The 20,612-nt window shown below is 43.2% G+C and overlaps 1 protein-coding gene and 1 pseudogene across 10 annotated transcripts in view; both read right to left on the bottom strand.

Annotated features, from left to right (window-relative positions):
• LOC129491582 (uncharacterized) overlaps nucleotides 1-17,104 on the bottom strand; it is a 32,437-nt pseudogene extending 15,333 nt beyond the window's left edge.
• The window catches only part of PTER (phosphotriesterase related), an 80,916-nt gene extending 62,990 nt beyond the window's left edge, over nucleotides 1-17,926 (bottom strand). For 2 of the 10 annotated variants that reach the window (XM_063610173.1, XM_063610172.1), the window contains exons 1-3: nucleotides 17,761-17,892; nucleotides 17,281-17,408; nucleotides 581-628 (exon numbers count right to left, since the gene is read on the bottom strand). The gene's annotated coding sequence lies outside the window, so the exon portion shown is untranslated. Of the gene's footprint in view, nucleotides 1-76; nucleotides 141-580; nucleotides 629-17,280; nucleotides 17,409-17,760 lie in introns of all 10 variants that reach the window. The other 8 variants (XM_063610174.1, XM_055296667.2, XM_063610175.1 and 5 more) reach the window with 7 other exon arrangements.
• Nucleotides 17,927-20,612: the final 2,686 nt, after the last annotated feature.

Raw genomic sequence — 20,612 nt, 5'->3', positions numbered from 1 at the left:
TTCTATTTTTTGTTATTAGACATAATTATAGATTAAAAATCAAGAACTTGGAATGTTTAAATGTACGTATACTTACTTGCCATAAAAATGGAACCTATATTATGTATGTCTTGACATTGCTTAGAAAAATGTTTTTCTCCCTTGTTCACGTATATTAGAAACACAAATAATTCCTGATTCAATAGGCTAATTCTCTAATTCAATAGGTTAATTTTTTTTTTTTTGAGACAGTCTTACTCTGTTACCCAGGCTGGAGTGCAGTGGTGTGATCTTGGCTCACTGCAACCTCTGCCTCCCAGGTTCAAGCAATTCTCATGCCTCAGCCTCCTAAGTATCTGGGATTACAGGCATGCACCACCACGCCTGGCTAATTTTTTGTATTTTAGTAGAGATGGAGTTTTGCCATGTTGCCCAGGCTGGTCTTGAACTCCTAGCCTCAAGCAATCCACCCACCTCAGCCTCCCAAAGTGTTGGGATTACAGGCATGAGCCACCGTGCTTGGCAGGTTAATTTTGTATTTATACGAATAATAGTAGTTATAAAGTATCTTCTGTGCCACCAAAAATTAATGTTAACTTACTGTATTTCGAAAATGGCTTAGAAGTTGAGTTGGTTGACCATGGAATTTCTGTAATGTAAAATAAAAGTGGATGTTATTTCATTGTCCTCCAAAAAATTGTCTTCCCTCACAAAAAAATGGACACAGATGGGATGACATAATGCTTTCTGAGCATATCACTATTTCCCCAAGGAAGAAAAGCTAAAACTTTACCAGCTGCATAAATGTGACAAAGCTGATATGCCAGAAGCACGTATTTGGGCAAATCACTTAGTCTGAGGACCTCAGTTTTCTCATTAATAAAACAAGGGAGTTGAACAAAGTGATTTCTAAGCTTCCTTCCGGATACAAGTTCTATGAGTCTATGTGGAGAGATGTTAGATGGGCTCTAAATGACCTTTCCAGAAGCTTCTCCATTTGTTCACATCTGTTTCAATATTAAATGAATGGGGATATATGTATAGTAGAAAATCAGACAGACCATTTTGTTACAAGGAATGTGAAAACTATTGATATCTTTCTTTATATGAATTTTTCCTGATGTCCCATTAGGCAAACCATACTTAAATGAACCATATTCCAGTATTTACTTTACTATAAACTTAGTATAAACAACAGATTATTACTAACAGATGCGTGAAATAAAAATACCTCACAACCCAGAAGTTCCAGATTGTTAATCATTTATTATCATTCTTCATACTGCTTGTGAGTAAGAATAGAGGCATAAGTATAAAATAATGGTGTCTTTATAGTAGCCCTCAAATACATGATGCTGACTGCCTAAGCAACTGAAAACGGCTGGCTATATCCCAAATAAAAGTTTATATAATCCACTATTTGTCTAGGCATATATGTATATAAGTGTGTGTTTATATATATATAATATATATGGATATATGTGTGTGTGTCTATATACACAGTTTTCAGTTTCCAATAATCACAACACAACTGCAGAAACTACTGTGAAAATTTTGTGCCAACTTAACCAAGAATAATTTTATTCTTTAGTAGATGGTGAAATAAGTGTTAAAAAAAAAAATCAATAACCTGGCCAGGTGCAGTGGCTCATGCCTATAATCCCAGCACTTTGGGAGGCTGAGGCAGAAGAATCACTTGAGCCCAGGAATTCAAGATCAGCCTGGGCAACACAGTGAGACCCCACCTGGACAACATAGTGAGACCCCATCTCTATTATATTGAAAAATAAGAAGAAATGGCTGGACGCAGTGGCTCACGCCTGTAATCCCAATAATTTGGGAGGCTTAGGCAGGCACATCACTTGAGGTCAGGAGTTTGAGACCAGCCTGGGCAACATGGTGAAACTTCGTCTCTAAAAAAGTATAAAAATTAGCCGGGTGTGAGAGCATGCCTGTAATCCCACCTACTTGGGAGGCTGAGGCAGGAGAATCACTTGAATCTGGGTGGTGGAGGTTGCAGTGGGCCAAGATCATGCCACTGCACTCCAGCCTGGGTGACAGAGCAAGACACTGTCTCAAAATGATAATAACAATAATGAGGAAGAAGTAGAAGAAGAGGAAGAGGAAAAGGAAGGAGAAGGAGAAGGAGAATCATCATCAGCAGCAGCAGCAGGAGAAGAAGAAGGAAGAAGAGGAAGGAGGAGGAAGAGAGAAAACAAAAAGTCACAGCTGGGCGCAGTAGTTCACGCCTGTAAATCTCAGCACTTTCGGAGGCTTAGGCAGACGGATTACTTGAGGTCAGGAGTTCAAGACCAGCCTGACCAACATAGTAAAACCCGACCTCTACTAAAAATACAAAAATTAACTGAGCATGGACATGCACACCTGTAGTCCTATCTACTCAGGAGGCTGAGGCAAGAGAACTGCTTGAGCCTCAGAGGTGGAGGTTGCAATGAGCTGAGATCACGCCACTGCACTCCAGCCTGGGTGACAGAGCAAGACTCAATCTCAAAAAAAAAAAAAAAAAAAAAAAAAAAAGTCAATAATCTGCTTGGTTTTTTTCAGTGCTTTCAAAAACTGTAATATTATACATATGTATATATAAATATATATATATATGCGTGTGTGTGTGTGTGTGTGTATCCCACTGGTGGTTCAAACTGATTTTAGGTGATATATGGGCATTAAAATTTTTTTAAACAAGTTTTTATTTATTTTAATGTGTTTTAGAAAAAAGAAAGTAATCAACATTGCAAGCCTGTGATTTCATAGATGTTACTGCTTATGATGGAGCTAAAGTAAAAAAGTGGATTGGTTTAAAGAAAAACTATTAAGTAATTAGCGGTAAAGACAGTACACAGGTATAGCAAACACTCTGGAAGATGATACGAGCATAAATCAAGTTTCACAAGAACTGACGAAAATTACACTGAGTTTCCAAAATTAAAGGGCTTAGCAACATCTCCACAATGTCTTGTAACAAATTTATTTTATTTCATCTGTTAAAGAACTAACTCCTTTTCTGGGGTGTAATAACCCTCCCAACACATCAGATATAATAGCCTTGACTTCTAATTAGGCAGAGAAAGCTATTATCCTATTTTATTTTATTTATTTTTGAGATGGAGTCTCACTCTGTTGCGCAGGCTGGAGTGCAGTGACACGATCTTGGCTCACTGCAACCTCTGCCTCCAGGGTTCAAATGATTTTCCTGCCTCAGCCTCCTGAGTAGCTGGGATTATAGGAGCCCACCACCACACCCAGCTACTGTTTTTTGTATTTTTTGTAGAGACAGGGTTTTGTAATGTTGGCCAGGCTGGTCTCAAACTCCTGATCTCAAGTGATCCACCCACCTCGGCCTCTCAAAATGCTAGGACTACAGACGTGAGCCACCATGCCCGGCCTATTATCCAATTTTAACTCTCAAACCTTGTGATGGTTAATATTGAGTGTCAACTTGATTGGACTGAAGGATGCAAAGTATAGTTTCTGAGTATGTCTGTGAGGGTGTTGGCAAAGATTAACATTTGAGTCAGTGGATGGGGAGTGGCAGACCCACCTTCAATCTGGGTGGGCACTATCTAATCAGCTGCCAGTGCAGCTAGAGTAAAGCAAGCAGGAGAAGATGAGAGAGCAGGCTTGCTGAGCCTTCTGGACTTCATCTTTCTCCCGTGCTGGAGGCTTTCTGCCCTCAAACATTAGACCCCAAGTTCTTCAGCTTTTGGACTCTTGTACTTACACCAGTGGTTTACCAGGGGCTCTCGGGCCTTTGGTCACAGACAGAATTTTAAGGATGGAGTTCTTTAGTGCATTTTGGGGTTTCTGGAGTTGACTGCTTAATCTGATGACATCCAAAAATGCTAAGTACCCTACTTCTAATAGTATGAGAACGCTGATAGTCCTTAGTGCAAACTGTTTAAAGAGTTATGCAAAATAGATGCATTTGATACTCCTGATTCACCACTTATGAGAGGCAAGGGGTTTAGTGACTCTCTACATAATACCTTTGACCATATGTGGAGAACCAAGGAATATAATAAACTTGGTTGGTTGCTACTAAGTTCGCTGGACAAGGTAATGAAAGCAAAAGATGAGTTCAGGGATTCTAACTTCCAGCTCCAGAAGCACATACTGAGCCTCAAGTCTTCTAAGATTGCCCTGAGGGAGGGTCTTATATCCTGTAGACAAAGGGCTGAAATTGTGGAAAATCAGACACAAGCTCTTATCATGTGAGTGGCTGATCTGCAATTAAAGGTGGATGCTCAGTCTCATCAGATGTCTGCTGTCAAAGTGAGGGCACTGACTGGAAAAGAATGGGACCCTGCAACTTGGAATGGGGACGTGTGGGAGGACCCAGATGAAACTGGGGACACTGAGCTTGTAAACTCTTATCAGCCTTTTTTTTTTTTTTTACCAGAGGAAACAGCTTCCCCATCCCCAGTGGTGGCAACGTCCCCTCTTCCACCCATACTGCCATCAGCCTTTCCACCTTTGTCTGAGGAGATTAACCAGGCACTACCTGAGGCAACAGTGACGGCCTCTCCTGAGGCAGCTGCCAGGCAAGACAATGTCGATTCTCCTCAGGACCCACTCCCAATACCTGTTTGCTTCTAGATATATAACTAGACTAAAGTCCCAGTAGGCCCCTAGAGATGAGGTTCAGAGTATAACCCATGTGGGGGTGCACTACACTCCAAAAGAATTGCTTTAGTTTTCTGATTTATATAGGCAGAAATCTGGAGAACAGGCATGGGAATGGATATTAAGGGTGTGAGATAATGGTAGATGGAACGTAAAGTTGGATCAGGCTGAACTTACTGATTCGGGCCCACTAAGCAGGGATTCTGCATTTAATGTTGCAACTCAGGGAGTTAGAAAAGGTTCTAATAGTTTATTTGTTTGGTTAGCTGAAATGTGGATCAAAAGATGACCCACTGTGTGTGGGCTAGAAATGCCTGATTTCCCTTGGTTTAATGTAGAGGAAGGGATCCAAGGGCTTAGCGAGATTAAGATGCTAGAGTGGATTAGTCACTTTAGACCTACCCATCCCAGCTAGGAGGACCCAGAAGATATGTCCTTCACCAATACCTTGTGAAATAGATTTGTGAAAGGAGCACCTGCATCCTTGAAGAGCTCTGTGATTGCTCTTCTTTGTATGCCAGATCTTACAGTGGGAACCTCAGTCACTCAACTACAAAATTTAAATGCAGTGGGAATAATTGGATCCCAAGGTGGCAGAGGCCAAGTGGCAACACTGAACCATCAAAGACAAGGTGGGCATCGTTACTGTAATGGACAGCAGAAGCAAAGAGGCAGAGTTTGCAGTGAGCCGAGATTGCGCCACTGCACTGTACCCTGGGCGACAGAGTGAGTGAGACTCCGTCCCAAAAAAAAAAAAAAGAAAATTACTGTTGAAACCCTTATCCAAGAGTAGCTGGAAGAACATCTTTTAATAGAGTTTTAGCTCAGGTCTGAATTACAGTGGGTCCAGTAGGTCCCTGGACTCATCATGTGGTCATTTCCCTAGTACCAGAATGCATAATTGGTATAGACATATTTAGCACCTGGCAGAATCCCCACAGTGGCTCCCTGACTGGTAGAGTGAGGGCTACTATGCTGGGAAAGTCCAAATAGATGCCATTAGAGCTGCCTCTACCTAGAAAAATAGTAAATCAGAAACAATACTGCATCCCTGGAGGGACTGCAGAGATTAGAGCCACCATCAAGGACTTGAAAGACGCAGGGGTGGTGATTCCCACCACATCCCTGTTCAACTCTCCTATTTGGCCTGTGCAGAAGACAGACGGATCTTAGAAAATGACAGTGGATTATTGTAAGCTTAGCCAAGTAGTGACTCCAGTTGCAGCTGCTGTACCAGATATGGTTTCATTGCTTGCGAAAATTAATAAATCTCCTGGTACCTAGAATGCAGCCATTGACTTGGCAAATGCCTTTTTCTCCATTCCTATCCATAAGGCCCACCAGAAGTAATTTGCCTTCAGATGGCAAGGCCAGCAATATACCTTTACTGTCCTACCTTAGGGGTATATCAACTCTCTGGCTTTGTGTCATAATCTTGTTCAGAGGGACCTTGATCACTTATTCCTTCCATGACGTATCACACTGGTCCATTACATTGATGACATTATGCTGACTGGACCCAGTGAGTGAGAAGTAACAAACACAGTGGACTTATTGGTGAGACATTTGCATGCCAGTGGATGGGAAATAAATCCAACTAAAATTCAGGTGCCTTCTACCTCAGTAGGATGTCTAGGGGTCCAGTAGTGTGGGGCCTGTTGAGATATTCCTTTTAAGATGAAGGATAAGTTGCTGCATTTGGCTCCTCCTACAACCAAGAAAGAGGCACAATGCTTAGTGGGCCTATTTAGATTTTTGGAGGCAGCACATTCCTCATTTAGGTGTGTTACTCCTGCCCGTTTATCAAGTGACCTGAAAGGCTGCCAGTTTTGAGTGGGGTCCAGAACAGGAGAAGTCTCTGCAACAGGTCCAGGCTACTGTGAAAGCTGCTCTGCCACTTGGGCCATATGACCCAGCAGATCCAATGGTGCCTGAGGTGTCAGTGGCAGATAGGGATGCTGTTTGGAGCCTTTGGCAGGCTCCCATAGGTGAATCACAGCAGAGGCTTCTGGGATGTTGGAGCAAGGCCCTGCCATCTTCTGCAGATAACTAGTGTCCTTTTGAGAGATAGCTCTTGGCCTGTTACTGGGCTTTGGTAGAAACTGAACATTTAACTATGGATCATCAAGTCACCATGTGACCTGAACTGCTTATCATGAACTGGGTGCTTTCTGACCCACCTAGCCAGAAAGTAGGGTGGGCACAGCAGCATTCCATCATCAAACAGAAGTGGTATATAAGTGATCAGGCTCGAACAGGTCCTGAAGACACAGGTAAGTTATATGAGGAAGTGGCTCAAATGCCCATGGTCTCCAATCCTGCCACCATGCCTTCTCTCCCCAGCCTGCACCAATGGTATCATGGGGAGTTCCCTATGATCAGTTGACAGAGGAAGCGAAGACTAGGGTCTGGTTCACAGGTGGTTCTGCACAATATGCAGGCGTGAATATATGCAGGCATATATATAAATATGATGTATGGTGTAAAGAATATGGACCAAGACCTTATAGTCAGAGATAGTATAGCCACTTCCAAAGCTTTCCGATATTTATAGATTAAAAACTCTAAAATTTAATACATCATTCTTTGTATAGAAACAACTTATTAAAAATTGTCCTTAATGCTAATGTGAAATTGTTATGTTATATAGTAATAATGAATGTAAACCTATTATGACCAAGGTATTACACAAAAATAAAAACAGAGAAGTGGAAACAGGATAACAAAAAAATAGTGTCACTACATAATGCATTACGAAAATTCCACATAAAAAGTATTTTGCAGGCTTAGTGCAGTGGCTCACACCTGTAATCTTAGCAGTTTGGGAGGTTGTGGCCAGAGGATCACCTGAGGCCAAGAGTTCAAGACATTGACCTGAGCAACACAGTGAGACCTTATCTCTACAAAAGTAAAAAACAAACAAACAAACAAAAAAAACAATTAGGCGTAGTGGCACGCGCCTGTTGTCTCAGCTATTTGAGAGGCTGAGGTGGGAGGATCGCTTGAGCCCAGTAGTTCAAGACTGCAGTGAGCTATGATGGCACCACTGCACTCTAGCCTGGGCGACAGAGCGACTCCGACTCAAAAAAAAAAAGAAAAAAAAGACCGGGTGTGCTGTCTCATACCTGTAATTCCAGCAATTTGGGAAGCCAAGTGGGGCAGATCGCCTGAAGTCAGGAGTTCAAGACCAACCTGGCTAACATGGCAAAACCCTGTCTCTACTAAAAATACAAAAATTAGTTGGGCATGGTGGCATATGCCTGTAATCCCAGCTCCTCAGGAGGCTGAGGCATAAGAATTGCTTGAACCTGGGAGGCAGAGGTTGCAGTGAGCCGAGATCGCACCACTGCACTCCAGCCGAGGCAACAGAGGGAGACCCTGTCTCAAAAAAAAAAAAAAAAAAAAAAAAAAAAAAAAAAAATCCTTTACAATCTTGATGGTCTATCAAAATAAAAAAGAAAGAATTTAAAAATTAAGTTTTTTGACCTCACCATGGCAACAATAACTAGTAGCAACAGTCCATGAAATGTTTCTAATGCTAAGAAACTGCATATGTTCTTTAATATATATAACAAATCTAACAATTAAATTCAATACACAAATGGAACTACATAGAGTCTTCATGGAGAACATTTTAAACTTGAACTTTTAGCTTGAAATATTTTGATCTCTCTATCCAACTACAGTAACAGGCAAAGAGTGCAAAGATAACACTTGGCAGGAATGAACGCCAACAAGGGACACTGCACCAGCCTGACCAACACGGTGGAAACACATCTGTAGTAAAAATACAAAAAATTAGCCAGGCATTGTGGTGCATGCCTTTAATCTCAGCTACTCAGGAAGCTGAGGCACAAGAATCACTTGAACCAGGGAGGGAGAGGCTGCAGTTAGCCGAGATCACACTGCTACACTCCAGCCTGGGCGACAGACCAACTCTGTCTCAAAAAAAAAAAAAAAAAAAAAGAAGTTGGGGTGGGGTGGCGTGCATTGCACCTCTATTTTTAAGAGCCTTCTCCCCAACCCCAAACATTCAAGATCAACTATGGTTGCAAGTAAAAGTCTCAGTAATGTCAGTATGTGAAATAGCAAATTCTTTACCACTTATGCACTGAACTGCTCCGAAACATTTGGCGCACAGGAGAAAGACGAACACTCCTGAAGATGCACTTTACTAAATGATAACGGGGCAAGCTCAAAGTAGCACCAAAGCAAAAGGGAATCATCTATGCTAGGCCTGACACTTATGTAGAAATGTGAGCGAGACTCACAGGCCCAGGACAACTTCTAATCCTAGATATAGAAGCTGAGAGGACTTGGATGGGCTTTGGCCATGTCAGCCCCTCAGGAGGCAGTGTCCTCTGAAGAACGCCCAGGAGAGAGCATGGCTTCCTTGCTGTCAGCCTGTAGGATCCTTCCTACAACAACAGGGAATGTTTTTAGAGAAGATATTGGGCAGAAGGCACTAGCCGCACATGGTGCATCAGAGGCAAGCAGCCTCTTTCTAAGTTTCTGTGTCCACTCGATTTGCGCCATGGCTAATAGACAGGCTCTGAAATCAAAGACTGAACTCGGAGACATTGCAGCCTGAGAGCCTGGGAAACGCTAACTGGGAGAAAGGCACTGATTCATGGAAGTAATAGACATGTCATATGCCAGAGGAGCATAAATAAAAAATGTCTCAAATAATCTAGGCCAAAACTAGGAAAGATGCTCTTCCAGCTACTCTTGGATAAGGGTTTCAATAATAATTTTTTTGGTTTTTGAGATGGAATCTCACTCACTCTGTCGCCCAGGCTAGAGTGCAGTGGTGCTGCAACCTTCACCTCCCAGGTTCAAGCCATTCTCCTGCCTCAGCCTCCTGAGTAGCTGTGATTACAGGCATGAGCCACCACGACCAGCCTCAACAATACTTTTCTACAGAGCGATTGGTAGTTAAAACCATACTCAACTTACTATTGTCTAACATATGCATGCATACCTCATTTAATCTGTCCCTTATATAGGTATTGAATTTTGCATCACAGAAGGCCATATATTTCACTCATTTATTCTTTTTAAAAAATAACTTTTATTTAAACTTTTTAATATGGACATTCTCAAAAATTCGCTAATGTAGAGAGTGCAGTATAGTGAACCCCTACTCATCCATCACACAGCTTCAACAATACATTTCCACTTAAAACAGTTTTAAAGGGAAAAGGGTTTTACAGCCCATTCAAAACCCCAAGTTTTACTTATATACTCTTACATACCCATGTAACAACGCTCTAATATTTCTGACTACCAATTTACTATGCAAGATTCTTTTAAGGATAAAAAAAAAACCCCTATTATTCTATTCTGAAGGAACATTGTAAAAGCTCGTCAGAATCAAAGATACTATGCATTATAGATATGGACGGATAATGTCAAACTGAGGCCTTCTGTGCCTTCACATTCCCCAATATTTCTTTGAATATAAGAGCTTTGCTAGCTGGGTGTGGTGGCTCATGCCTGTGATCCCAGCATTTTGGGAGGCCGAGGCGGGAGGATCACTTGAGCCTTGGAGTTGGAGACCAGCCTGGGCAACAGAGTGAGACCCCATCTCTACAAAAATTATTTTTAAATTAACCAGGCGTATCCCTGTGCCAGGAGCCAACCTGGTCTTCCCGAGGGGTAGTGCCCCAGTGAAGACAAAGCAAGAGAATAAAGTTCCCTGTAGGTCCTCTGTCCAAAACAAACAAACAAACAAACAAATAACCAGGCATGGTGTTGAGTACCTGTAATCCAGCTACTCAGGAGGATCACTTTAGCCCAGAAGCTCAAGTGAGCTATGATCACGACCACACTCCAGCCTGGGTGACACAGCAAGACACTGTCTCAATAAAAAAGAAAAGAGGCCAGGTGTGGTGGCTAATGCCTGCAATCCCAGCACTTTGTGAGGCCGAGGTGGGTAGATTACAAGGTCAAGAGATTGAGACCATCCTGGCCAACATGGTGAAACCATGTCTCTACTAAAAATATAAAAGTCAGCTGGGTGTGGCGGCACATGCCTGTAGTTCCAGCTACTCGGGAGGCTGAGGCAGGAGAATCACTTGAATTCGGGAGGCAGAGGTTGCAGTGAGCCGAGATCACGCCAATGCACTCCAGTCTGGCAACAGAGCGAGACTCTATCTCAAAAAAAAAAAAAAAAAAAAAAAGAAAAAGAAAAAGAAAAGAAAAGAGCTTTTTTAGCTTCTTAGGCTCACATCTCTTCTCAGAGACCTTTCTATTTTCAGTTGATAATATCGTGACAATTATAAGACACAACATATTTAAGCAAGATGAGCACAAGATACCACTTTATAGAAAGAGCAGATAGGACCACAGCATAGTCTAGAGATCCTCTTGCCCTTTTTGATGGTACATGTAAGTACATGGACTCATCATAGTAAGTTTCTGATTCGGAGAGGAAATTTTTGGTAAAAATATCTGCGAGTTGTTATAGCAAATGTTTGGATGTTTGTCGTTCAGATTGCAATGTACGCTTGATTATGTACATTTTTTTCTTAACTGCTTGATGAACTGTACCCAATTCATTTAATAATGTTGCTTCCCTTTTTACCTAATTACATAAATGTTTAAAGTCACAAGCATTAAGCTCTCCTCCAAGTAATGTTAGTTAAAAAGAAGTTCCTAAACTGCGGAGATTCTCCAAAGATGTGTAGTCATCACTTGAAAGGTCAAATTTAACAATCAAAGAAAATAACTCCAAAAACAGTAGCTTCCAAACAGACCATTACTACTGCAGGGCAGCATTTTGGGCTCAATTATGTCTCCCTGCAAAATTTGTCTGTTGCAGCCCTAACCCTTAGCACCTTAGGATGTGGTTGTATTTGCAGATAGTCTTTACAGAAGTAATTATGTTAAAATGGGGTTGTTAGGGTAGGTCCCAATCCAATAGGACTGGTGTCCCTATAAAAGATCAGTACACAGACATGCATAAAGGGAAGACAGCCATCTACAAGCCAAAGAGAGAGACCTCACAAGAGGCCAACCCTGCTGACACCTTGATCTGGGACTTCCAGCTGCCAGAACTGTGAGAAAATAAATGTCTGTTGTTTAAGCCACCCAGTTTGTGGTATTTTGTGATGGCAGCCCTAGGAAAACAAATATAGTGAGTAATGAAGGTCATCTAATCTAAGCTGCAGAAATGGCCCTTACTTACACCTGGGGGCTCTGAATTTTATTATTATTATTATTATTTTGAGACAGAGTCTCACTCTGTCACCCAGGCTGGTATGCAGTGGTACAATCTTGGCTCACTGCAACCTTCACCTCCTGGGTTCAAGCGATTCTCCTGCCTCAACCTCCTGAGTAGCTGAAATTACAGGCGTGTGCCTGGCTAATTTTGGTATTTTTAGTAAAGACGGGGTTTCACCATGTTGGCCAGGCTGGTATTGAACTCCTGACCTCAAGTGATCCGCCCGCCTTGGTCTCCCAAAATGCTAAGATTATAGGAGTGAGACACCACGCCTGGCCTGCAGGCTCTGAATTTATAAAGTGAGAAGAAAATCTGTCCAAAGAGCTGGCCAGGCACATGCAAGTCAACCTAATTCTTTATTTATTTACTTATTTAATAGAGATGGGGTCTCACTATGTTGCCCAGGCTGGTCTTGAACTCCTGAGCTCAAGCAATCCTCCTGCCTTGGCCTCCCAAAGTGCCGGGATTACAGGCATGAGCCACCGTGCCTGGCCAACCTAACACTTTTAAACAAATTCTGATGGCAATCAGATAACAGCTCAGGGCATGGGCTCTGACCAAATACATCTTTATTTCAATTACTCAATTACATGGCTGGGCTTTATCTGTCCTCCAAACTGTTAGAGAGCAAGACTGATAACATCTAACCTTTCAGTTACGCAAGGAATGTAGCAGATGAGACATGTCGAATTGTGAAGGCATAAACATGAGATAACTTTGAGAATTTATGAAAATTTTAAAAATATTTTTAAAAATCAACACACAAATATTTTGAAAATAGTAAGCCACATCAGGAAAGAAATTTTGTAGGTACACAATAACACCAAGGATTTTGTGGTCACAATGGGCTTTCAGTTACACAAAAGAGCATGAAATTAACAATATTTACCAATATTCTCTTCAAAGTGCTTTTCAGACATCTAATAATTACCCAATTAAGCCACTGCAAGGTAAGCTGCTATTACTCTGGATTTAGTAAAAAGTACTAATAATTACTCTTTTAACAGTTTCTGTGAAGAAAGAACTCAATGTTTACCATATACAAGTGAGCACATCCCACCCTTTTAATGAGTAGGGAACAGGGAAAAAAAAAGGTTGATTATGTAAGTGAATTCAGTGGAGGACAGAGATGACTAAGAACCACAACCTGTGAAAACAGAGAATTTAATATGTAAAGCAGAGACCACCATTGGCAAAAGGCTATTTATGAATACTGCCAATACTTAGCATTGCCAGCTGACAATAGGAGATCTTCGGTCATGCCCTGAACAACATAATTCATCACACTAGTGCTTGGGGCAGTCATGTCCAAGCAATTTATCATCATCATATCACTCGCCTGAGTATGAGAGGGGGAGAACTTTGATTGTTAACCTCTAGGGAGACTGGATTTATAGCCAGTGTCCCCTAAGAATGTAGCACAGCTCTGTCCAAAGCACAATGCTCCCTGCTTGCCTTCTGTTTAACTCAGAATAAAAGAGTGAACACACTGCCCCCAGGACATTAACAGCAAAACCTAAGTCTGATACTCTTAGATCCGTAATCAGATAGCCAGGAAATCATATTTAAAATACTCTTTGAAGCTGCCCGAAAAAAATGTATTAGTCAATGGTAAGTATGGATGATTCATTTCAAATGTCCTTCAGTGACAAAATAATTTCTGAAATGTATCCACTGATAACTGCATTTGGGAAGAATCATCTTTTCACAACTCACCCACGAACAATCCTCTGTATTGGAAAATTTGGAAGTGCACTGAAAATTGTTAAAAATATATAAATTGTGTTTTTCAAAGTAAAAATGAAAGCCTTGATTCTCATCCCTTCCAGGCATAGAGCCTTTACCTATTTTATACTTTAACATGGTCTGCCCTTACAGAATGCAATTAAACACTAAATGCCATTTTTGCCACTTTTGATTAAAATCACAAAGTAGACTGGAGCATGATGGGAATAGCACACCTGCCATCTCCCACACAGTAAAAGGAGCATGATTCATAGGACAAGCCTCTTTCAGGCCCCTCCCCACAGCTCCCAAGGTATCTGGTAAACCAGAGCCAGAAATCCCCGCATACATGCAGCTTATCTGATAATATTCATTACGCAGGCTTGACCAGGCTAGGCCACGGTAACACACAAATCCCCAAATCTCAGGGTCTGAACACAACAAAAGTTTATTTCTAGCTCATCTAATACGTCTAACACAGGAAGGCAGGGGGCTCCGCTCACTGTCCTCTTTCTATGACCCGGGCTGAGACTGCTGCCTCTAGCTGGATGGTCACTGTGGCAGAGGGAAAGTGTGACAAATCTTTCACTGGCTTCTAACACACTTTTACCTGGAAGTGACACAGGTCACTCCACTTGCGTTTCATTAGCCAAACAAGTCACATGGACATAGGTGCCTGGAAGGAGACAGGGAAATAGCTAACACAGCTCTCAGGCTGAGCAGGCAGAGAGGTATTTGTACTCAGGTGGTTATTGTTTTGACAAAATAGGTAGAACCACAGAGCCAGTTTATGCCAAATGGAACCAGATATTTTATTTTTCTTATTTATTTTTTTTTTAAGAGATGATGTCTATGAATGAGAAGCCTTTTGTTATAAAATTGTTATTAACGGCCGGGCGTGGTGGTTCATGCCTGTAATCCCAGCACTTTGGGAGGCTGAGGCAGGTGGATCACCTGAGGTCAGGAGTTCAAGAGCAGCCTGATCAACATGATGAAACCCCGTATCTACCAAAAATACAAAAAAATTAGCTGGGCATGGTGGTGCATGCCTGTATTTCCAGCTACTTGGGAGGCTGAGGCAGGAGAATCACTTAAACCTGGGAGGCAGAGGTTGCAGTGAGTCAAGATAGCGCCACTGCACTCCAGTCTGGGCAACAGAGTGAGACCCTGCCACAAAAAAAAAAAAAAAAAACCTTATTAGGAAAACCTGGACCACTGAAAATACACTAGCGAGAACAGCTAGAGAAAACAGAACAAAGCCACATTTGATGTATGAAAAAATATTCAACAACTATCTCAGTTAAGTTCATAGGGATACTGAGCAGACTGGAGCTTGATCAGAAATTCTCAATATTGTTACTATATGGCTTACTAGGGTATTTAATAGATTTGAACTTGGCTGGGTGCCGTGGCTCACGCCTGTAATCTCAACAGTTTGGGAGGCCGAGGTGGGAAGATCACTTGAGCCCAGGAGTTTAAGACCAGCCTGGGCAACAAAACAAGACCCTCCATCTCTACAAAAATAAATAAACAAATATTTTAAAAAGAAGATATTTAAGGATAAACATTCCTCCTGTATGAACACTTCAAAGCACATGGAAGCAAAGGTGGATGTTTACCAAGCTCTTTTCATGCTATACAATTCATCATTTTGTCTTTAAGCTTAAATCTGAGACAATCTCTAAAACCCTTCCATCAGGGCTGCTTACTCAACTTAAAATAGTCACAGGGATCCTATGGCCAAGCCCTGGCACTGAGTACGTGGTCATGTGCTTCCCAGATTCTAAATGATCTATTTTTGTGTTCTCTTGCTCTCTGCTATTTGGCTCAAAATTTACTGACACTTCAAAGGATATTAAATTGCAATTTTTTTCAGAAATGCTTCTCACTTTAGCCATATCGAAGGTATTTTCTGTCCTTCACAGGGAAGGGGAAATTTGCTCAGTGAAACTGATCTTTCCATAAGTCCCTCCAGAAGAGCCACCGTCCTGATTTCCTCCTGTCTCACTAGCCACCTTCTGGCTGGATCCTCTCCTACTGACCTCTAAAATACACACTTATTGGTCTTTGATTGAATAAACAGACCCTTCCTGACTACCTTGTAATTTCAGCAGCAAATATGACCAAAAATTGGAAGACCCTCTGAATCTATTCTGGTTTGAGGGCTGCCCAATTAAAAAGGAAAAAAAGGGCCCAAAATATCATTAAATGGTAAAATCAGGATCTTATCCTCATAAATCTATAGATTATTAGATCCACTAGAGACCACTTACTTTTTTTTTTTTTTTTTTTTTTTTTTGAGACAGAGTCTTGCTCTGTCACCCAGGCTGGAGTGCAGTGGTGTGATCTCAGCTCACAGCTGCCTCCGCCTCCCAGGTTCAAGCAATTCTCCTGCCTCAGCCTCTTGAGTAGCTGGGATTACAAGCACGCCCACCACCATGCCCGGCTAATTTTTTGAAGAAAAGGAGTTTCAACATGTTGGCCAGGCTGGTCTCGAGCTCCTGGCCTCAAGTGATCCACCTGCCTCAGCCTCCCAAAGTAACGGGATTACAGGCATGAGCCACCACGCCTGGCCTGAGACCACTTACCTTAATGTGTCTAGAAAACATAGGCAGGCCAGGCGCCTGTAATCCTAGCACTTTGGGAGGCCGAGGCAGCCAGATCACTCGAGCCCAGGAGTTTGACACCAACCTGGGCAAAATGGCAAAACCCCGTCTCTAACAAAAATACAAAAAATAAAATAGAAAATAAAAACTAGCCGGGCGTGGTGGTGTGCACCTGTGGGACACTGAGCTGGGAGGATCACTTTAACTGGGGAAGTGAACGTTGCAGTGAGCTATGATAGCACCACTGCACTCCAGCTTCGGTGAGTGAGACCTAGTCTTAAAAAGCAAGAGGCCAATGCACAGTGGCTCACGCCTGTAATCCCAGCACTATGGGAGGCCGAGGTGGGTGAATCACAAGGTCAGGAGTTCGAGATCAGCCTGGCCAATATGGTGAAACCCCGTCTCTACTAAAAATACAAAAATTAGCTGTGTGAGGTGGCATGCGCCTGTAGTCCCAGCCACTCAGGAGGCTGAGGCAGGAGAATCGCTTGTTCCCGGGAGGCGGAGGTTGCAGAGAGCCGAGATCGCACCACTGCACTCCAGCCTGGGCAAGGGCGAGACTCCGTCTAAAAAAAAAAGCAAAAGAAAACCAACTTGTCGAAAGTCACTGAGCTGGAACCAGAACTAGAATAGGGCTCTAGTCTTTCCGGGTCCAAAGTTCTTTAAATCAGCAACCCCTGTTACTGCTTATGTAAGGGTATACCTTTAGTTCCTGTTGACTTGTGATGTACAAAGAATAAGGTAGTCTAAGAGAGTAATAGCACACAGACTGTGGAGTCAGAAAGACTCCACCTCTAAACTTTGTTTCCATCTCTAAACGTTCCAGCAGTGTGGCCTAATTTTTCTGTACCTTAGCTTTGTCGTTATCACTAGAATCCTTCACAGGGCTGCAGAGTGGATTAAGCAAGAGTGCACAGGACTCTGACATATGACCGCTGGTAATTAGCTTTTACAAACTGTCAAAAAATATAGACCTGTATGCCAGCACTTTGGGAGGCCGAGGCAGGCAGACTGATTGAGCCCAGAAGTTCGAAACCAGCCTGGGCAACATGGCGAGACACTCTCTACAAAATACAAAAATTAACCGGGCGTGGTGGCACGTGCCTGTAGTCGCAGCTACTCAGGAAGCTCAGGAGGCTGAGGCAGGAAGTTCGCTTGAGCTCAGGAGGTCCAGGCTGCAGTGAGCTGTGATCGCGCCAAATGCACTCTAGCCTGGGCAGCAGAGCCAGACCCTGAATTAAAAAAAAAAAAAAACAAAAACAAAAAAAGAAAGCTTATTAAAGGAGGCTTAGCAGGGAATAGCCGTTCCCACCCAGCACAGCTACCCGACGACGCCCCCGGGCATTGCTGTCGAGCCACAGGGAGCTGGCGCCGCATGGGACTGGCGCTCTTTGCAACGTCCCTCAAGCACTTAGGGAGAGGCGGCAGGGCCCAAGCGCCAGCGGCTAGAAAATCCTTCCTTCCGGCAGGACCCTCGCGTAGAACTCTGCAGCGAGCCCCGGCCGCGCGGCCTCCGCCGTCGGGCCCCACTCTTCCTACTGGGCCCACAGTTCCGGCTCCTGCTCTGACTCCTAGGAGCCTTACCTCGAGTCACAACGCGACGCTTTCTCCCTGGGAACTTCCACCAGGCCAGCTTCCCTGGCCTTTTTAGTCTCCCCTGTTCCCTCCCACTTAGCCCTCTGGTTCTCTCCCCGCCCCTGGCCCGAGGTCAAGCCCTCACCGAGTCCTAGGACACGCCCCGTGGGTCCTTGCCACGCCCTACCTCTTCGTAGGACACCCCCTTCAAACGCTCGCCACGCCCCACCCTGGTCCGGGGCGGTTCCCCGCGTTTCTGCCTAGCCACTCCCTCCTGCAGGGGCTGTCTGACTGTCTGTAGTTTGCCTGAATGAAAAAAATTCGGGGCTAGATCCCCAAACGGAAAGAAACTTGCATTTTCCCCAGATCCCAGTTCTCCATAGAACATCCTGGAACAAGGGAGCATTCCGTAGCTCTTTTAGTTTTCCCCAGGAATAAATCGGAGGTGGTGCGCTGGCAGTTTGATGTCACAGTGGGTTCTCGATCCTCATGCTGCATACGGAGAACTTTGGTTTTGTGTTCCCACTTGTCACTGTTTCCTGCCCCGGGGCCGCGTTTCCTTCTCTTTAGAATTAGAGTGCCGTGCTAGAGCACTTGAACTGGCCCTGGTACTTGCTGCGACTGAAATAAACTTAGTGAGTGTGTGTAAGTCTGTTGGCAAAACATGATGCTTGGAGCAGCTGCCACAATAAAGAGTCATACCTTTAGGTATTGTAGGGGGCCAAGGGCAAACCTCTCCTTCGTCCTCTGAAGGTTTGCTGAAAATCAACTGACAAAAGGCAGTTTCACAGTAGAAAAGGCATACAAATATACTAGATCATAACTTTATGTAGAATGAAGACCCAAAGATGCAGGGGAAACGGTCCATTTTTTTGCTTAGGTTCAACAAAGTATGGACCGCCATGTATTCAGCTGGTGCAAAAGTAATTGCTTTTTTTAATGGCAAAAACTGCAATTACTTCTGCACAAACCTAATAGATACTACGATGGCATAAAAAGGGTCTGATATAATGCTAATAGACTTAGTGAGCAAGCCCTGTCTGTTTAGATTCTTTTTGGCTTTTCTGTGCAGTGTTCCTTCCTTCTGGGTATAGAGCAGGACCCTTTCTGGAGTGGGGGTCTTATGACCTACAGTCAAACAAAGCAGGCCAGAGAATTTCTTTACAGCCAGTTTTGACACAGAGAGTCAGGGGACACGCAGAGTCAAACTTTTAGGTTTTATGCTTGGCTTTGGGGATAGGGGGGTTCTGGCTTCTGTGAATCACCTTGGGGAAGAGGGATTCCAGTTTCTAGAATGACGGGCCAGAGGCAGGAGGACATGAGGTTAGAGCTGCTTCTAAGGCCTTCATTTTGGGGTATCATTTTCTGAACCCCAACAATATTACACTGTCATCAATTATTATTATTATTATTATTTTGAAATGGCTCTGTTGCCCAGGCTAGATTACAGTGGTGCAGTCATAGCTCACTGCAGCCTTGAACTCCTGGGCTCGAGGGATCCTCCTGCCTCAGCCTCCTGAGCAGCTGGGACTACAAGTGTGCACCACCACACTCAGCTAATATTTGTAATTTTGTAGAGATGGAGGTCTCGCTATGATGCCCAGCCTGGTCTCAAACTCCTAAGCTCAAAGGATCCTCCCACCTCAGCCTCCCAAAGCGTTAGGATTACAGGCACGAGCCATAGCACAAGGCCAAGTTAATTAATTTTATCCTGAATTCTGAGAAAAAACAGAATAGGTATGCAGATGGGCAGAAGCTACAGATGTCATTTCAAAGGAAAATAGAGATTTAATAATAATATTAATAGATGATGTTTATCGGGGCCAACTCTACCAGGTTTTGTAATGGGTGTATGTTATTTTGTTTAAGATTTTGAGCAACCTGCAGGTGGTAGGAGCTATTTCCCTCCAATTACAGACAAGAAAACAAACTTAGACAAGCACCTTGTTCAAGGATGGGACTAGGAACCCAGATTAGTTGATATCAGTCACTACACTATGCCTTCTTAGTAGAGAATGGGGAATTTTTTTGGTTTGTTTGTTTGTTTTTGAGACAGAGTCTTGCTCTGTTGCCCAGGCTGGAGTACAGTGGTGCAATCTCACCTCACTGCAGCCTCCACCTCCTGGTTTCAAGGGATTCTCCTGCCTCAGCCTCCTGAGTAGCTGGGATTACAGGCACCCACCACCATGCTAGCTAATTTTGTGTAATTTTAGTAGAGATGGGGTTTTGCCATGTTGGCCAGCTTGGTCTCGAACTCCTGACCTCAAGTGATCCACCTGCCTTGACCTCCCAAAGTGCTGGGATTACAGGCATGAGCCACCGCACCAGGAGAGAATGGGGTGCTTTGATAGGAGATTAATAGAAATAAATTAATTCATTTAAATCAGAAAAAAAGGAGGAGAAAAAAATATACAGGTCTTGTTCTCTGTTTTTTGTTTTTTAAGGGTAAAAGTACAAGAAGTTATTTAGAAAAGGGGTTGGTTGGTAAGGGACAGTCAGGGAGAAGATACTGAGGAAAAAATTGGTTCTTAAGGAGGATGGCTGGGTAAATCCTAGAAACAGAAAAGGGATAAAAATAGGGCCCAAGAGTAGGAGAGACAAGAATAACTGTAGGGGTTAAGAACTGCAGAGGCATGAGTGCTGGGACAGTTGGATATTAGTAGCAATGACGGGCTCACACTGAGATTCTGTAATGAGGAGTTGGATCCAGGGAGGCTTCTGGAGTGATTTCAGTGCTAGCTCCCTCTTTGTGTGTGCTACAAGCACGGAGCCATATAAATGTGGACCTGACGGTGTTAAGGAGAGGCTCGAAAGTCCATTATTTATAATGTTATGAATTTTAGTAGTCTATGCTGCTAGAT

Source organism: Symphalangus syndactylus, chromosome 10 (genome assembly GCF_028878055.3).
Source record: "Symphalangus syndactylus isolate Jambi chromosome 10, NHGRI_mSymSyn1-v2.1_pri, whole genome shotgun sequence".
In the NCBI taxonomy this organism is placed as follows: Eukaryota; Metazoa; Chordata; class Mammalia; order Primates; family Hylobatidae; genus Symphalangus; species Symphalangus syndactylus.
This window is presented reverse-complemented; position numbering and strand designations above follow the sequence as displayed.